General features: G+C 36.1%; 1 pseudogene; it reads right to left on the bottom strand.

The window, feature by feature from the left end:
- Positions 1-387: 387 nt before the first annotated feature.
- Positions 388-509, bottom strand: LOC120236130 (annotated as a pseudogene).
- Positions 510-19941: the final 19432 nt, after the last annotated feature.

The raw sequence follows: 19941 nt of genomic DNA, 5'->3' as shown, positions 1-19941 counted from the left end.
ACTACACACACATATTTCAAATCATATTTATAGTTTAAAAGTATATACATGTAGTTTACAACAGTTTTTAAAAGTATATGAACATTTATATGTATACATATATTTAAACATATATGTTTATATATGACTTCAAAGCATAGTTCATACATACAAGCATGGCACTGAGAGACTATAATGACTATAGGAAGGGCTGCTGTGTGGACACTGGAATTATTATCCATCAGAGTGGCATCTTGGAATTTTCTGGAAGGCTACATGAGTGGCTAGAAAATCCTACTCATGGCATCTGCTGTAAGTCATCTCCCTTATGGGGAATGGCTGAATCATATCTTGGTGCAAAAATAAAGATCATCTGGGACTCTCTCTTTTTGGTTATGATACTAAAAATCAGGACTGTCTCTTTCTTTTAAAAAAAAAACACCCAGTTTATTTTGTGCTTAGTTGGTTAAAATCAGTAGAACAAATGGAGATTATCGAACTATAGAAATGATCCCTGAAAGTATAGTCTTCAAATGGAGATTATCTATTGATTAATCAAACTCAGAAATCATTAATCTTTCTATGATCATTTGAAGTTTAAGATATTCATAGCAAAAAAGGTTTGTATTACAAAGAATACTAATGTCTAAGTGGAATTATCAACCTATGAAAATTTTGTATGAGAATATTATTTATATGTTATTATTAATACCTTAAGTAATATGATTAATACCTTAATTAATATGATTAATAAGATATGATTAAGGTAATATTAATACCTTAAGTAATAAGTAATTAAGTACTAGATCTAATAACTACCCTAATTGTGAAGTAAGAATGAAAGTAATTAGTAGGACAAGCAGAGAGAAAAATCAATAAACATGTAGAATCTAAAAAAAAACATTACAGCAAACTTTAGCTAGCTATTATTAAGAAACTCCATCTAACATGAGCAGAACATCAATTTGTTTCAAAAGCACAGGGAATATTTTATAGTTAGACCACGTTCTGGGCCATAAAATACCCTAAACAAATTTTAAAAGAATTAAAATGATACAAAATATGTTCTCTGACCACAAAGAAATTAAACTAAGATGCAATAATAGAAAGATATCTTAAAAATCTCCGAGTATTTGAAAATTAACATACTACTAAATAACTTATGGGTTAGAAGGCAAAAGAGAAATTAGAAAATATTTTGAATTGAAGAAAAGTACAAATATGACATAATTTGTGAGATACAGCTAAAGCAGTGCTTTAAATGAAATTTATGGAACTAAATGCTTCTTGTAAAGGAGAAAAGGACTCAACTCAATCATCTAAATATTCAGTTAGAAAAACACTGAGATGAAGAACGACTTAAACTCACATCAAGTAAAAGGACAGAAATAATAAAGATAAGAGCAAAACTCATAAAATTGAAAATGGAAAAACAGAGGTAGGTAATAAAGCTCTGATCTTTGAAACTAATCAAAAAATAGATAAACCTCTAGCTAAATTGATCAGTAAAAATAAAAGAGGAAGTTACATATTATCCCCATCTGAAATAAAAGAACATCCTTCATACCTTCATTAACAAGATAATAAGGAGCTGTTAAAAACAACTCTTTGTCCTTAGATGTGACAATGTACACGAAGTAGACAAATTATTTGAAAAGATGCAAACACCAAAGCACAGTCAGGAAGGAATACAATGATATAATTAATATTATAGACAGTTTGGTGGTATCTTATAAAGTTAAACACACATTATCACATGACCAGTAAACTCACTTCCTGGCCTTTCTTAGGAGAATTGAAAACTTATGTTTATGCCAAACCCTGCACATGGTTGCGTACGGAGTGCAATGCCTCAAACTGGAATCCACACAAATGTACTTCAACTAAATGGAAAAAATGTCTCCCAGACGTCCAAGTCTGAAAACCACTGTTTTTTTTTCTTTTCACTTATGATATCAAAGAATAATGGAATTTGATGAAAAGAGTGGCTTGTTCAGACTGCAGTCTAACCAATGTCAAAACTTTTTTTCTTTGAGACAACGACTGATATTTGGTGTGCTGCAAAAATATTTCACGCGTACTTCACATTTTGCCAGAGAATGTCAGAAAAGATATGTAGTCAGTGGATTAGCTTCAGTAAAAGCATTATCTCTTTCTCCTTCATCAAAGATATTCTTACAGAGAACTGGCGTTTTCTTTACTATTGACAACGCGGCATGGAAGAGTCTAGTTACTGCTCTAAATAGGTGCTCCTGACTTCATCCATGCTAGCGCATCGGCAGTTTGGCCCACCATTGCTTTTCAATCATTAGAACTGATGTCAATTTAATTGTTCCAAGATAAATGCAAACACGTAGTTGACATTATTAACGTATTGCCACCATCGTGTCTGTGCTTAGCAGTCACATAAAAGAAGACTTCCTTCATTGGAGAGTTGATGCAGAACCGGAAAATACGAGAAAAACAGCAAGTTAATTCACATCTATAGATCTGACCGTTTGTAAGGCAGAAGTGCAATTCTGCACATGGGATGTTAACCCAGCCTTCACATCTGTATCTAAATCTTTAATACAGTGAACTACTTCATGGTGGAAAGTGTCAGAGTCATGATTTATTTCACTTACTGTTTATCCTGCAGGCATTCACTAATGCCAACTGTACATGGCTTTATTATTGTCTCAGCTATCGTGCGTGCTTCTCCAGCTGATATGATGAGTTACCTTGTAGGACGCTTTGGTGGCTTTTTCAGTTCTCGTTTGAAAGCTCTGACAAATAGTTTTTGGGTTTTAAAGAGTTTATCACATTTATGTTAGAAAAATTCAGTTCTTTTTCTTTAATGATTGATCTCAAAATGCTGCCACGACTGAACTAGTACAATGATACCATTCAAAAATGTTCTGTAGTGTACAGTTACATACAATAAGTGAAATTTTAGCATATGTAAAGCTTGGGGAAGAATAGATTTCATTATACTTTTGTTTCTTACTTAGAGCTTTGTTTTCTTCCCTTGGAGAAGATTCTTCACTTTTATGAGTCAGAGAACTCAGTTATGTTAATTTCTTTTTCAGCTTTTTATTTTTTATTTTTTTAGTGTTTATTTATATTTGAGAGAGAGAGAGAGAGAGAGAGAGAATCTCTCTTCAGAGGATCTGAGGCAGCCTAAGCGCAGAGAGCCCATGTGGGACGTGAACCTGTAACCCATAAGATCATGACCTGAGGCAAAATTGGACACATAGCCAACTGAGCCATGTAGGTGCCCCTCCTTTTTAGCCTTTTCTGATGCTAAACAGTGGAATTTTGGTTGAGGAATGCATCTCCTCCCTTTTAAAGTTTACAAAGCATCTTTAAGAATAAAAAATAAAAATTTTAAATTATAATGAAATATTAAATGTTAGTATATTAATTCTATAAGCATATAAGATACTATGATACATAGTTATATAATCGTTATATATTATATTTTATTTAGGAAACTTTTGAAAAAATAAATATAATCTTGCAAAACAAAACAACAGAGTGTGTGTACATTTTGTAAGATTAAATAATTAATTTAGGGCTGAATATTGGCTCAGGAACCAGTGAAGAGTTCTAGAATAGGACACATTTTATTACATCTTACATTCATATAGAAGGTAAATATTTTTTCTTCCTTCATCCTTCTATAGAGAAAAGACAGAAAATAAAGGCATGCATGACAAAAATACCTGTTGCAGGCAAAGTTACAGAAATAACAATTTTGTTGCCCATGCCACACACACTTGTATCTGCACAAGAACAAGGTCATGCATGTACATAAGTACGTACTAAGTACGTACGAAACACATCTCCTCACACTCACAGAAATCATAGATGCCTCTCATTCCTACCAGATGTTCTAAGTAGGTGATGGCTTCTTTACACGAATATGCCAGGTGACAGCATCCGTTCACCAGAGTCCTCCCAGGAAAGGATATATGTAGGTAATGGACTCTTCCAACTTTAGCATATATTTATGATGAAAGGAATATCTTAATCCACAAAGTAGAATTTAATAGGAATAAGTGAGATTTTTTTTTAAATAGGCAAATCTTTGAGACTTCAGATGCAACTTTTCTATGTAATTTTGATCAAAGAAGGGCCATCTTTTCATTTTGCTTTTTCGTAGAGTTTGTTTTTTTGTTTTTTTGGGGGGTTTTTTTTGGCATAAGAACTTTTCTTCAGACATATCTTCGATGATTTATTGTCTTAGATTTGGTGTGGTCACATCAATGAGAATGTAAATTCTACCTATGTTAATCATATACATATGATTATGTCTAATCACGTATTTCTAAAGAATGCTGTCCTGCACCATTTCCTCATTTCTCAATTTTATGCATCATATAAATTCCTACAAGAGCATATTGGAAGTTAGCTCACTGTGTCCACTCCACATGATTTTCCTTTATTTTCTCAAGACGATGAAACTATGTTTTTAGTTTAGTTTATTAGTTTCAAGAGTATTTCTTATTTATTTTTTCATTCCAGGATTTATAACTCTTGCAGCTACTGTCAAGATTAGTTTCACATTAATTATGCAGACTTTTTAATATTTTACGTGTTTTCTGTGTTCAAAATTAGTTCTTTTGCACTGTGATTTCCCTAGTTTGATAAACATTGCTTCTTCTCCTCACTGTTGCAGTAACTTTTAGTGGCTCTTTTTCCCTTGACGTTGGTGTGTGTGTTCTACTTTTTGATTGTTACAACTAACAGTGGCTCTGTCACCAACATCTGTGAAAGTTTGTCTATTTGCTTACATTTTATATTCTTGATTCATAACACTGTTCTCTTCAGTACTGAATACATTGATCTATTGTTTTCTGACATTCAGCTTTGTATGGAGAACTTTGAAATTAGTATACTAAAACCTCTTTCTCAATTTTGATAAATAATGCATTTCAGAATATTCATAAGATTCTTTTAAACTCAGTGAAACTGAATAAAGGAACCCCATTTAACATAGAGTTGAGAGGCCACAAGGGAGAGCTCTCATGCCCTACTAACTCACTGTCTATCGGAGGAACAAGGGTACCCTGCATTTTCCAACAGGGAGAAGCCTAATTTACTGTCCCAGCAAGAAAAAGAAAATTTTGTCCTTGCCCAGCAACAGTCCAGCCAATGAGAAGCTGCCAAACTTCAGCCAATGAGAGATGATCACCATTCTGAATTCTCACTTTCCTCCAAGGGACTTTCATTCAAAAGAGCCCTTCCCAAGTTCTTCCTTTTTCTCCATAAAGTAACATTCTCCTCCTTTCTTCTCTGGATTTGCCTATAGTTTTGCCATAGCTTTCATGTCCCGAAATTGCAATTCCTCTGCTATTCCTGAATGAGCCTATTTTATTGGTCAAATAACTGTCTGTTTTGTTTTCAAGGCCAACAATTCACATAAAATTCATAATTATTGATGATATCTTCAGATATAACTTTTATAACTAATTTTGATCAGTGAAGGATAATTCCTTCATTATGGTTAGAAATGACATTCATTAGCATAAAACTTAAAAAATTTTTAATGTTTATTTATTTTTGAGAGTGAGAGAGGCAGACAGTGAGCAGGGGAAGGGAAGTGAGAAAGGGAGACGCAGAATCTGAAGCAGGGTCCAGACTCCGAGCTGTCAGCACAGAGCCGGATGCAAGGCTGGAACTCATGAACTGTGAGATCGTGACCTAAGCTGAAATCAGATGCTCAACCAACTGAAGCTCCCCAGGTGCCCTGCATAAAAGTTTTCTTCAGAAATGTCTGGGCTTATTTATTTTGTTTATTAAACCTAGTTACTCCATCAGGCATTTGGTTCCCTGATTTTAATATTTATTAGCTTCACATCAGTTGCATCTATTTCCCCTAATTCATAATAAATTTCACCCTCTACCGTACTGAATACATTTTTAATGTTTTAATAATATTGTAACTAACAGAGGAGCTTAATTCTGTATCTTGAACTTTTAGAGTTTTTGCAATATTTTCTTGTTTCATCCTGTTGCCTTTTTATTTCAGTCCATGCCTTTTTATATCAATCTGCACTCACTTGGCTTTCTTCACTACATATGAAGAGAACAACATATCCTTGTATGCTTTTTCAAAGATTCCAAATAAATTCCTGACACTTTCTTCTTGATTTTTCAGAACACTAGTTTTGGAGAAAATTTCCTTTAATTCTTAAAGATAATCATTTGCTTTCACTTATATGCTATATTATTTTGTCCAGAAGCCAGTGTTAATATATTTCTTCATTTCTAATTGAAAAATTGAGATATGTCAACACTACTGTTTGTTAACAGACAATAACCTTTTTTCATTTATACTACTGAAAGAAAGGTCTTGAACTTTGAACACATGGTTTACAGTCTAATATCAAGTTATTTGTAAGCTTAACCAAGGAATCTTCTCTTTCACAGTGATTATATTTCCTAAATAAATGTCATTTTTCACTGTAGTATAACAAACCCTTAAAAGTTTTGCAGAATACAAAATTTAACCTTTAGCTTAAAGAATTTTCAAAGTAAAGATACCCAAAACATAACAAGGGAATAAAATAATAGTATTAATAAGCTCTAGAAGCCTTTCTTTGTGACCTTCTGGGTCACTAACTCCCCGATAGAAAATATCTGACTTGTAATGCCGTAGCTAACTTTTGCCTATGTTTCAACTTTATATAAATGGAATATTTTAATATATTCTTATATCTGGCTTCCTTTGCTCAAAATGATGGCCATGAGATGTTGCATGTAGGTGCACTTCATTTATTCTCATTATGCTGTAGTATCCTATTGTATGAATATATTTGCTATGAACTGAATGTTTATGTCCCTCAAAATGGACATGCTGAAGCTCTAATTTTTTTTACTTCATTTACTTATTTTGTGAGAGTGTATAAGGGGGTGTGGTGGGGGGGGAGAGAAAGAATCCCAAGCATGCTCACACAGACATGGGGCTCCATCTCATGAACTGTGAGATCATGACCTGAGCCAAAATCAAGAGTCAGATGCTTAACCAACTGAGCCGCCCAGGTGCCCTGCAGCACTAATTTCTAATGTGATGGCATTTGGAGGTGGGACTTTTGGGAAGTAATAGAGCTTGGATGAAGCCATGGGGATGGAGCCCACATACCATGACAGGTATCATGCTACTGAGGTTCTTCCCCCTGAACCTGTTCTACGTTCTCAATCTCCCAAAGTGTGGTAACAGAGAAAACTTCTGAAGTAGTAAATGGACCACTTTTGTTCATTCTACCTTTTATTTTTAGCCTAGTTGTGTTTTGAGGAGTTGCTTATTATAATTCATACTGTAAAATTATAGGAATACTGGAAATGAGGAGAGTGTAGGAGTTTGACATTATTATCTGCTTGGAAATAAACTCTTGCAGAGTAGACAGATGATTATTCAGTTTTGTTTGTTTGTTTGTTTGTTTTTTAGTAGCTAAAGATTCCAGGTCTGAAAGTCAGGAATTGGAAAGGTACAAAGAATTTTAATATTGTGCTGTAAACTGCCTGATTCCAATGAAACAAACCCTAAATATGCTGTCATATAAGTTCTGGATAAAGTTATTTAAATCATGTGCCTTCTTTTCAGTGTAAATTTCTTACAGATACTGGCATTGTGTGTTGATATTCCTCCTTACTGTACTGGAATTGTATCTTGGGAACACTGGTTTTGCTTATTTAATTTTAAATTTCCTTAGTTATTTTAGTAAGAAATGTCTCCCCCATTTTCCTTAATGTCAACTATTTCTGTCTCTGAGGGTCCCTATGTAAAATATTGCAGAGCTTGAGGCACTTTTTCTGTGTGTGCAAGCACGTGCATGTATTTGCTAGAACAGTTTCTCAAGAAATAGTCTGACAGATGATGATGTGAGTCCGAATGAAAATCAGTCTCATAACTTTAGGAAATACTGAAGAGAAATTTAAGCATCACTTCATCAAAGTAATTTAGTAATAAAAAATTCAGGAGAGACTAGTGACCTGGAAAGGAGTGTAATTGATAAATGCAGTGAAGATACAGAATTTAATGTCGCTTTGATTGAATAAACTGCATTAATGTCAACAAGGAAATACTCAGGTTAGAGCCAATGCTCACTGAAAAATCTAAAAAGGTGTTTAACTCAATTCCATACATTTTCAGTATGTCATTGAATTAAAACACTAAGCCAAGAAGGTTAAAAAAGAAGTTTCTTATTTTTTAAAAGGTAGAGGAGGGTAAATGAAAATTAAAATGAATTATGTTTCATTTATGGTCTTGCACAGAACACGGAATTAATTAAGGCCAACCTTATGGCTGATTCATTATAAGAGTGATTTTTAAGATTCTGAGGAATGTAATAATATTAAACCAAGCAAAGATCAGTTTGTTATTTGCCGATTTTCCTTTTATTTTGTAACCCTTAGTATTCTATTCAGATTATAACTGCAGTGTATCTGAGGGAGACTTACCTTTAAAGAATATGAGAAATACAAGATCTAACTATTGTGTATGTCTAACGGTTTTTCTATATTTCTTTTAATATATTTTCTCTAACTAGATTTATTTTCTCTAAATCTATTTATTTGATTTTTAAATCAAGGCTGCAATCCATTTCATAAGGGCTTACCACAAGCTTTAGTTTAACTATGAATTATGAAATTTTGAAAATATTTGCCCTTGAAAGTTAATTGAAATAAAAAATAGCAAACATCTAAGAAAAATGCAACACAATCATACTTGCTTGAAATATGCAATGGATAAGAGCTTGCTTCTTTTACGTTGCTCTTTCGAGTAAAGCATTACTAACTGAGCACTTGAGCCAACACAGTGATAACCTCAGATCCATTACCTGTCTCTGGGAGACCAAATGAGGCTTCTTGACAACCAAACGCAACCACCATCTGGATTGCTGGTCTTAGCAAAATATTTGGCACATCCTATGAACTATTTGATTTTCTTGCTTCCTTGGTCAGTTGGAAATTGACCAAGTTGAAATACATTCAGCGTTTCCTCCAGAAAATTCCTCTGTGAGCCTGCTTAGACTTATTTTAGAAAACCGTGAAGCCGTCAAAACTATGTGCTTTCAATAATCCCAGGGTTTTCCATTTTAAAATTTATTCAGTTTTGAGAGACAGAGAGACAGCGTGACTGGGGGTGGAGGGGGGGAGGTGGAGAGAGAGGGAGACACAGAATCTGAAGCAGGCTCCAGGCTCAGAGCTGTTTAGTGCAGAGTCTGATGTGGGACTTGATATTATGGACTGTGAGCTCATGACCTGAGCCGAAGTTGACCCCTTAACCAATTGAGCCACCCAGGCACCCCTCAACAATTCCAGGGTTTTGAAATGAATGGACTCAAGATCACTTTGGGTATATGATTCACTTGAGCCATTTTAAGGATAAAATATATTAATATTGAATCCTTTAGACCTAAACACTCAAACAAATTAGGTAATCAAGCCAGGAGCAAAATAAATTGAAAAATAAAATAACTCTATAGTCCAAGCACATGGAGTTGTGGTCACCATCATTGTTCTTAATGTTCTCTTCCTCCTTCTCCCCTTCCTTCTGTATTTATTCTTCTTATTTATTAAAGAAATTAAAATTTTATATTGAAAAGTATTCACTTAATGCAAAAGGAACTAGTTAATAATGGAGAGACATTGAGGACAGGAAATTTATGTAAAACAAACTAAACTATGAGCCATAAATACAAACATTAGATGTGAATGAATTAAACAATTCAAGCAAAAGGCGGAATTGGTCAAAGCTCAAAGACTTACATCCAACTCAGAATTCTCAACAGCTGTGTAGAGTAAACTGCTATCAGTGTTCCCAGAGTCTGTGGCCTCTAATGTGAAATGCAACATCATTTAGGGCTTGGCAATTTTTTTTCCAATTTTTCTTCAGTAATGTCTGCAACTCAATTAAAAAATCATACATGCAAGGAAACAAAGCAGCATGAACAAACCCAAGAGAGACAGTAGATAAGAGAAATCGTGGACAAATTTATAAAAGCATATTTTGAGTCAGTCACTTTATAGCAAGCTATAGGAAAATTTAGATTAAAATCTAAAAATCACTGGTGATATATTAGTAAAACTTATGAGGATGACAAAAAAGAAATCTAATTATAGCTAAAGCTAGAGAAGTTCAATTAACAGTCAATAATCTTTCTACATAGAGAACCCACACAAAGTTGGATTCACTAATGAATCCTATCAGAAATCTGCATAACAAGTAATTCCTCTTACACGAGCTTTCCCAGAGTTAAAAAAATGAATGAGTTTCTTTTATTTTATGAGGCTAATCAGGACCTTAAAACCAAACTTAACAAGAACAGCAAAATAAAGGAGAATCCCAAAGCCAATAACTTTTAAGAACATTCATACAAAAATCCTAAGGAAAATATTAGATAATAAGGTGAAAACTGTACAAAGGATAATTTATCATGGGTCAGTTGGACCTTCAACAGGAATGCATTAAAATTAATTAATGCAATTTTTCCACTTTGCATATTAAAGCAAAAATAAATCATTATCATTTCTATACAGCTTTAATTGTTTGCTATTCAGCCTGTTGTTAAGAAAGTAGTAATTCCTACCTTAGTGTTATGGGGATGGATAAACCCAGATTTGGGAGGGGCCCCAGCCATGCAGGGCCACAGAGGGTTGTACTCGAGAACAGGGAACAGGCAGCGGCTGTAGGAGGTAAGTTCTGCAGAATCAAGAGGCTGGGGTGCTCTAGGTTTCTTTCTTTCTTTTTTAATGTTTTATTTATTTTTGAGAGAGCGATAGAGACAGCATGAGCGGGGAGGGTCAGAGAGAGAGGGAGACACAGAATCTGAAACAGGCTCCAGGCTCTGAGCTAGCTGTTAGCACAGAGCCCGATGCGGGGCTCGAACCCATTAGCATTGAGATCCATGACCTGAGCCGAAGTCGGATGCTTAACTGACTGAGCCACCCAGGAGCCCCTGGGGTGCTCTAGGTTTCTATGTGATCATGCAATTGGCTTGTTGAATAATTCCAGGGGCTGGCAAGGAACTGACGCCCACCCTCCAGAAGCCAGAGCTGCACCTGGTACAGTTGATGAGGCTGGGGGAACTTATCCCGGCAGGCTGATTGAGCCCTCTGGATTTTACCAGATCACAATACATCACATTGCACCTTGACTTGAGGCCTTACACCACACTACATGAAGAGTTATGTTTAGATTTTATTTATTTATTTTTGCTTATTTAGAGACAGAGACAGAGAGAGACAGAGCACAAACAGGGGAGGGGCAGAGAGAGAGGGAGATGCAGAATCCCAAGCAGGCTCCAGGCTCTGAGCTGTCAGAACTGAGCCCAACACAGGGCTGGAACCCAAGAACAATGAGACCATGACCTGAGCTGAATTCAGACGCTTAATCAACTGAAGCTGAAGTTAGACCCTTAACCCACCAATCCCCATAAAGGTATGTTTATATAGAGGCTACAGTTAGGGGAAGCTGTTTATTTAGAGTAATTTTTACGGTAATAAAATTACGGTAATAAAAAAATGTTATTTTTACCTATAGTATGAACAATCTTTTTGATACTCTACATCACTTAGTTTTATCCAGAAGCAAGTGAGAAGATCCAGAGAAGGGTAAGAGAAATGTGTAGGTTGCAATAATAAAATTGATGCAAGCAGACTGAGTGAGGGGGGGGTTGGCAGGGGAGGTGAGGGGGTATGTCCCACAGGACCAACCAAGAGGGTTTTTGGCTTCACTAAAGATGGAAATCAAATGTGAGCCAGTAGGAGGTGAAAGCATACTTTACTGAAGATATAAGGAAGGAGATACAGACAGAACGTCTGGGAGACTCAGAAAGAAAAAGAGGGAGTGTCTTTGGGCCTAGGGTTTTTATTGACGACTGTGGTTTTGTGCACGTGCATCCTCAGGGCATCCAGAAACCGGTCAGAATGAGGACAAGGTCCAGGTGTCCATCATATATCACTTCCTCCCTGAAGCCAGGGGTCTTGGCATTGAGATGTCTAGCACCTTTGGTCGGGGATATGCATGTGATAGCTTCAGTCATTCTCACCCAGTCTTTTGTTAGATGCTATGTATTCTGAAAAATCATGAACAACTCAAATCTCCCAAGGAGGACATGTGCTATTTGCATTCCGAGGCCTGTGTGGAGTGGAGTGGGGGTGCAGATCCTAGCACAGATAGAAGTTGCAAATGAAGCAAAGGGAAAAAGCAGTTTTTCTCTCATGGGGTGCCTTTGGTTTCCCGTCTCAAAATCCTAGCTTGTGGTTGTGTCTTTCCTTCCCATTTCTCCATCTTCATCTTATCCTTCATTAAGAGTTTCTGGTTTTGTCAGTGTTTTCTGTAAAGACTCATCTCATGAAACATATGACTCCCATAATCTAAAGTGCACTCGAATGAAAACAGGTGAGGTCAGTGAATTACGGTAATTTGCTTCCTCTGGTTTATAGACCAGGTGAAATATGACATTAAGGCAACACATTTAATGCAGATGAAACCGCAGCTGGATTGATGCAAAATATTGAAGAGCAGATTTAATTTCTCAAATCTTGCCAAAGTGATCTGCTCAGGGCAATCTCTTTTGACTCCTCACATCAGGGCCTGTCGTCGTTCTTGCTGATCTGCCTAATATTTGTGGTAATCTGGTTTTCTTAACTCCACAGTGATTAATACATCTGGGAGATGTAGTTTGGAGAATTAAGCATTGGCATTTTCAAGACATTTTAATAATCTACAGGAGCGTGAATAAGACTACTTGACATTTCTATTATTCCAGAAATATGGTTCATTTGTTGGCATCATGGAAAACCAACATTTTGCCTCTTTACTTACTCTATCAAAAGTTAGCTGACCTGAGATTATGAAAGCAGAATGAATACGAACAGACAAATCGCACTGAAGATTTCTGTCTGTCAGGGTGTTCAGAAAGTTTAAAATATTTTACATACGAACTCTAGTGATTGGTGAAATTTATAACAAAAGGAAGATACAAAGCTGTGTATTACTGTAATTAAAGGTTGAAAAGTTTCCATAGTTAACATGTTTTATGTTATTTCCCTAACATACATAGTCCCACGTAAAGCATGAGTGCTCCGTGATGCTCCATTTTAGAATTCATTGAAGTATTAATCCATTAGGGTTTGAAATCATTTTATACGTCAACTCCCTTGATTTGACCCCTTTAGCAATCATAACCAGACATATATTTAATGACGATCTAATTCTGCAGAAGTGGCCTAGACAGTTTTTCTTCCACTTAATGCATGTTTTATATGTTCATTTGGAAAGTAATTAGATCAGTAGTTAAATATTAATATTTAAAATATTGAGGGGGTACCACTGAGGGTTAGAATGTGGTTTAATTTTTAACCCAGGACTTTCATATCTCCTCTTGAGACAAAGCAGCATTCTTCAGCTTATTTTTACTATCTTTGAAGAAACTGAAATCACTTTGAATAATCACCGTGAACCGTTTGTTTATGAAATATTGTTTGTCATGAGTTGTTATCATGACTGGCAAATATTCGAATGTATTGTATTTTATTAGTCCTCAAAAATGCCTTGAAATAGGTGCAAAATACCAGATGTGGTTCATATAACATGTCACTATTAATTAGGTGGAAAATTCCTGCGGAGCAGCTTATTATCAGCAAAATAAATGGTTTTCATTAACTAGTAATTAACCTGGCTACATTATGAAGGTCAAAAATTAGTCTATGGTATACAACAACTTACCTACATGTTTCCAAAGAGAAATTTATCAATCTAAATACTCTCCTGATAATACAAATAATGACAGAGGCAGAATCACATAGGTCAGTAAACAACAATGGCAAAATTTCAAATGGAATAGAGTTACATATAGTCAGAAGAAAATGAGCTTTTATTGTGTATCTTGCATTATTACTTACGTCATTATCTTATTTTAGTTTTAGAAAGGTAAAAGAGAATTCTATTATTCCCAAGTTTTATCCAAGGAATTAGAGGTCTAGAAATGTCATTCTTCCTATGTCATAAATAATATAATAAATAGGTGGGAAGTGATCCATTTTGGTGGTTTACTAGCTCCCAAATGTGCACTGCCCTTGTAGCAGGGAAAAAATAATTAAAAAAGAAATCAAAGGAAAGACTGGTATATAAGTACTTAAGTCATAGATTAAACAATGAATTTATGAGCAAAATAATTAATGTATTTATTAATGAATAAGTAGACAAGAATACTTTTTCACAAACAATTTGACTGCTAATTCCGTGCATATAAAATTTGAGAGAATGGAAATTATAGAGGTGGGAAAAGTAACAAATAGTGGAATAGACGGAATGAATTAATGCTGTGGTGTTGCAGCTAATATTAGAAAAGTGAACATTTGGGTATTGCTTTTAAGATTTAATTAAAAATGATGACTATATGTTGACTCAATATATTTAATTTTTAAAATTTTATTAATGTTTATTTATTTTTGAGAGAGAAACTGAGAGAGAGGGGAAGGGGCAGAGTGAGAGGGAGACAGAGAATCCCAAGTAGGGTCCATGAGATCACGACCTTGGCTGAAGTGGGGCATTTAACCCACTGAGCCACCCAGGCGCCCCAGACTCAACATATCTATATATTGCAATATGATCACCAGCTTAGCATTGGCTGAAACCTCTATCATGTCACATGAGTATCATTTCTTTGTTGTAGCAGGAACAATCAAACCCTAGCCTCTTAGCAAATTTGAGGTTTATAATACAGTAATTTTGACTAGAATCACTACGCTATATATTTTGTACTCTTTACACTTTCACAATGTTAGACATTAATTATATCTCACCAAAATAAGAAAAAAAAAGAATTCCCACTAAATCCACTTAGAAAGCAATTCTCTCTTTGTAAATAAAACATAACAATTCCTGGAAAAAATGATGAAATTGTAATTTTGGCAAGGGAAGGGCAACAGGCTGAATATAATTTCTATCACCCTCATTTGGAGAGAGTCTCTCAGCTTAATACTTTCTAAAGAATTAACATTTTAAATAAAAGAATATGGCCGTAAATAAGCGTATGGCTTATTGGCTTATTTGTTGAGAACATAGAAAATATGCCTATCTATTAGTTTGGAGTAGAATGTTTTCATGATGTCAATGAAAAATACTACCTCCAACATTTTACATTTATTATTTGGAGGAAAGAAATTAGGATGGAGGGATTAGTTCTTTTCTATAAGGTTAAGAAGAGTACAAAGTGTCTTCACTGGCAAGGAGAGAAATCCAATAATTCCAGTACCTATAGTACCAGGATGTATGGGCTATCCAGCTGTGTCTTAGTGTATGGAGGAAGGTGATAGCATTTTTATGACTTTATTTTTATGTGTGTTTGTGCCTATAATAGAAGCAGAGGGAGTGGCAGCTGCAGAAATAATAAGCCGACAGAGATGCAGCCCATATTTGGAGTCTTCATCCTCTGGGGTCATGATATTGAGGTCATTTAGCATCAACAGGACCAGTTGCACAGGACGTTAATGTGTGGCCATGGCGGCACACAGCAAGAACACCCAGGCTGGAGACTGGTGCCTCCTCCTTCCTGAGAACCCACAAGACTCATGGAGAGGCAACGAAGGAAGCATGTTGGTGCAAAATTTAAGGGCATGTCAATACTCCAGCAGTCAAGACAAATGATATTTTAATGCACACACACACACACACACACCCCAACACAAGGAGTGTAGATAAATCAAAATATCAAGAATTTTAACATTGAAGATAATGGATCTTTTAATAAAATCAAAGAAAAATGTAAAAGGTAACTGCTGGCTACTATTTTTTAAATGGTCTGAAAAACATTTCCTTTAGGAGAAATGACACTGTATAGAGTCTCTTTAATATATGTTTCATAATGTCAGTGGTCCAATCTGCATTAGCGTTCTCCAGAGACCTGTAAGATATATAGTGATAAACAAGGGGATATTTGTTATGGGCATTGACTCAGTCAGTTATGGAGGCTGAGAAGTTCTGTGATGGGCCAGTTGCAAACTGGAAAACTAGGAAAACCAGTGATGTAATTCGGTCTGCGTCCCAAAGGGCCCAAGAACCAGGTGAGCTGAGTGTAACTCCCAGTTCAAGGTCAAAGGCATGAGAAGGGGTCTGCTGGTCTGGTGTGAGTTCCTAGTGCAGTGGCTTGCGAACCAGGAGCCCCACTGCCCAAGGGGCAGAGAAGATGAATATCCCAGCTCAAGAAAAAGGAGAAACAATGTGTCCTTTCTGTTCTAGTTGGGCCTTCGGCTGACGGGATGGTGCTCCCCCACGTAGGTGAGGGTAGGTCTTCTTCATGCAGATCATTGACTCAAATGCTAATCCCTTCCCTAAACACCTTCAGAGTCACAGCCAGAAATGATGTTTTACCTTGAGCCCAGTCAACCTGCCATACAAAATGGGCTGTCACATTATGCAAGCTCACTAGTCACACGAGCACTAGGAAGAGACGATTTATACCCAGGAGACCAGGCAATCCGTGCAGATCACCCACGAGATGGCCCAGATGTCGGAACTAAGATGAGTTTTCACAACAAATCTATAACTATGCAAAAGAGTGTAAAAAATATAAATAAAGTAGGAAAATAGAGGAAAACTCAGATGTGAAAAGGAAACTACAGAGAGAGGAGAGAGAGAGAGAAGAGAGAGAGAGAGAGAGATTTATTTTAAGGTGTTATCTCACATGTTGTGGGGGTTGTCAAGTCAAGCTCTGTGGAGCAAGTAGGCAGACAGGCTGGGATGTCAGAGAACAGTCAATGTCACAGCCTTGAGTCTGCCATCTCCAGACTGGAGACTGGAGAATTTGAGGCAGGGTTTCTATGTTACACTAGAGTGACAGAGTGGCTCTGGTCCAGGAACCTACCTTTGCTCCTAAGTCCTTTGACTGATTGGATGAGGCCATCCACATTTTGGAGGGTAATTGGCTCTGCTCCAAATCTAGGGATTTAAATGTTAATAACATCTAAAAAAAATACCTATACAACAACATCAAGAATGTGTTTGACCCAAAAACTGACCCCAGGGCCTGGCTCAGTTGATACATAAAATTAGTCATCACAGGGGCGCCTGGGTGGCTTAGTCGGTTGAGCGTCCGACTTTCGCTTAGGTCATGATCTCGTGGTTCGTGGGTTTCGAGCCCTGCGTAGGGCTCTGTGCTGACTGCCAGCTCAGAGCCTGGAGCCTATTTCAGAGTCTGTATCTCCCTCTCTCTCTGACCCTCCCCTGCTTGCGCTGTCTCTCTCTCTCTCTCTCCTAGAAATAAAGAAAAAATATTAAAAAAAAATTAGTCATCACAAAAAGTTGTCCTTTTACATTTTAAAGTATAAATATAAACAATATGCACCAATGGAAATGGGTAAATAAATGACTGCCTGTTAATAGACACTTTTCTGGTACCTCTTCATCAGGGTTCTATTGATTAACAGAAAATTAAGAGACAGAAAAAGTGAAATAGGATAAATGTTATATTTTTAATTGATCATTGTTCTGTGTATTTTAAAGATTTTATTCTTCAAATACATTTAATTGTGAAATCAGTTATTCACATTTTACACATTTTATAGTTTAAAGTGCCAATTATTTGACGTGTTGCACATACCTTAAATATCACTTGCTCTCAGGTATCCAACTTTCTTTTTTTTTTAATTTAAAAAATTTTTAATGTTTATTTATTTTTGAGAAAGAGACAGAGCATGAGCAGGGAAGGGGCAGACAGAGAGAGAGGGAGACACAGAATCTAAAGGAGGCTCCAGGCTCTGAGCTGTCAGCACAGAGCCCGAAATGGGGCTCGAACCCACAGGCTGTGAGATCATGACCGGAGCTGAAGTTAGATACTTAACCTCCTGAGCAATGCCCCATCTTTTTTTTTTTTTTAAATTTATTAATTTATTGGGAGGGAAGAAAGAAAGAGAGAAAGAGAGAGAGAGAGAGACTGAGGGAGAGGCAGAGAGAAAGAGAGGGAGAGAGAGAATCCCAAGCAGGCTCTGCATTGTCAGTGCAGAGCTGGACGCAGGGCTCGATGTCACAGATCATGAGATCATGACCTGAGCCAAAAAGTCAGATGCTCAATTGACTGAGCCACCCAGGCACCCCCAAATACATAATTTTAAGTGAATAAAAAGCATTGTTGCAAAATGATCTGACAGTGTTATATTCCTCCTGTCAATATTAGTAACAATATATTTATAGTAACAATATATATCATATATGTGTTATATACAAAACCATAAGTGGAGAGACATGCATTCACTCAGCATCTCTGGCCAAAGATAGGAAGAATGTGATGGGTGTGGGGATAGAATTTCTGCAGTAAATCTATAAAGCTTTTTTATAGGAGGTGGAAAATGCCTGGGAATACACATTATACTAATTAAATCTGGGTGACGATTACATGCATCTCTGCTCTATTAATATCTTTATGTTTTTATCTTTGCAGAAAATCACAGTTAAGAAAACAACAAAAGAAGATGATATTAAGTTGAAATAAGCAGAGATGACAGAACAGAATCATAGCTGCTAATTAGAGATATTTGAATCCAATTGGATCTTTCACAAAGGAAATCAGCAACAGAGAATTCTATTTTAGTTAAAATCAACTCTTGCTTCCTCCCTGAAAAGTGCATATTTTGTTATCTACGAAGACTCCTTGAGCTTTCCAAAGAGAAGAGCTATGAATGCTACAGAGTAAATAAGATCCTTTGAAAATCTTAAAGTCTAACTGGTGTACTTTATGACACAAAGTGAATGTGTTACAGTGAATAATAATGACAAATTAGTGACCAGTGTGCATCCCACGATTCCATAGTGCATTCAAGGGCATGTTAATGTGTAACCCAATGTTTATCCTTATTTAAAATTCAAATAGTCACACGTATATTAGAAATTGGTAATGTTGTTTCAAAAACCCTACAGTGGAAGGTACAGGCTTCCAGAAGAAAAGAACAAAAACAAGAACATTGTGTGTTTCAAATGGTATGGTTCACAGATTTATAGAAAAGGGCTGTTTCTAATCTTGAGAAGAAGAAGAATCCAATGAAAGGATTTCTTTTTTTTTTTTAATGTTTTATTTATTTCTAGGAGAGAGAGAGAGACAGCGTGAGCAGGGGAGGGTCAGAGAGAGAGGGAGTTACGGACTGAAACAGGCTCCAGGCTCTGAGCTGGCAGTCAGCACAGAGCCCGACGCGGGGCTCGAACCCACGAACCGCGAGATCATGACCTAAGCGAAAGTCGGACGCTTAACCGACTAAGCCACCCAGGCGCCCCTCAATGAAAGTGTTTCTAATGCAGCAGAGCTGTTTAGAGCCCAGTGCATCCCTAGGAGATAGTGAAATTCTATAAACTGGAAGAAAAAACCAACAGTAATGACATGGATGAGATCTTGCAGCTTGCCTGTATCGAGTTGCCTATAGAGAATGAGAATTGAAGCCTTATTTCTCCTGCAAACATATACTTTAAAAATGGGATTACTTAATAGCTCCCTGCTGCCTTTATTGGAAAGGCAGTTAGAAATCATACAAGTTTCACTTCGTATTTCATCTCTCATGCTACATTTAATAACATAATCTCAAATAAGGCCACATGGTGAGGCATAATTCTGCTGCTCATAATAAAAATAAAGTGCCATTTTCAGAAGATATTTAGAACACACAGTAAAATTGTTTGCACATACCCAAAGTTGGCTCTGTGTTTGTCACTAGCATATAGAGTCGGCAAAGCTCAAGTTATCATCAAAAAGGTGCAATTATTGGGGAAAAAAAGATGTTTGTAGACAAGAGAGATTACTTGGAAATGCTATTAATGTAAATATTCTATTAATAAAAGTTAACTGAAGAATCATAATTTATTTGTGTTTTCTGTATATGCAAAATGCCTCACTGGATTAGAATAATAGAATGTAGAAATGGAGAGAGAAAAATTGACAATAAACTAATAATTGGATTTTTTCCAGCTGCTTTGGCACATCTTTC

Source organism: Hyaena hyaena, unplaced genomic scaffold, assembly GCF_003009895.1.
Source record: "Hyaena hyaena isolate Hyena2069 unplaced genomic scaffold, ASM300989v1 scaffold_145, whole genome shotgun sequence".
NCBI classification, from domain to species: domain Eukaryota; kingdom Metazoa; phylum Chordata; class Mammalia; order Carnivora; family Hyaenidae; genus Hyaena; species Hyaena hyaena.
The sequence above is the reverse complement of the archived record's forward strand: the minus strand, read 5'-3'. Positions and strand labels throughout refer to the sequence as shown.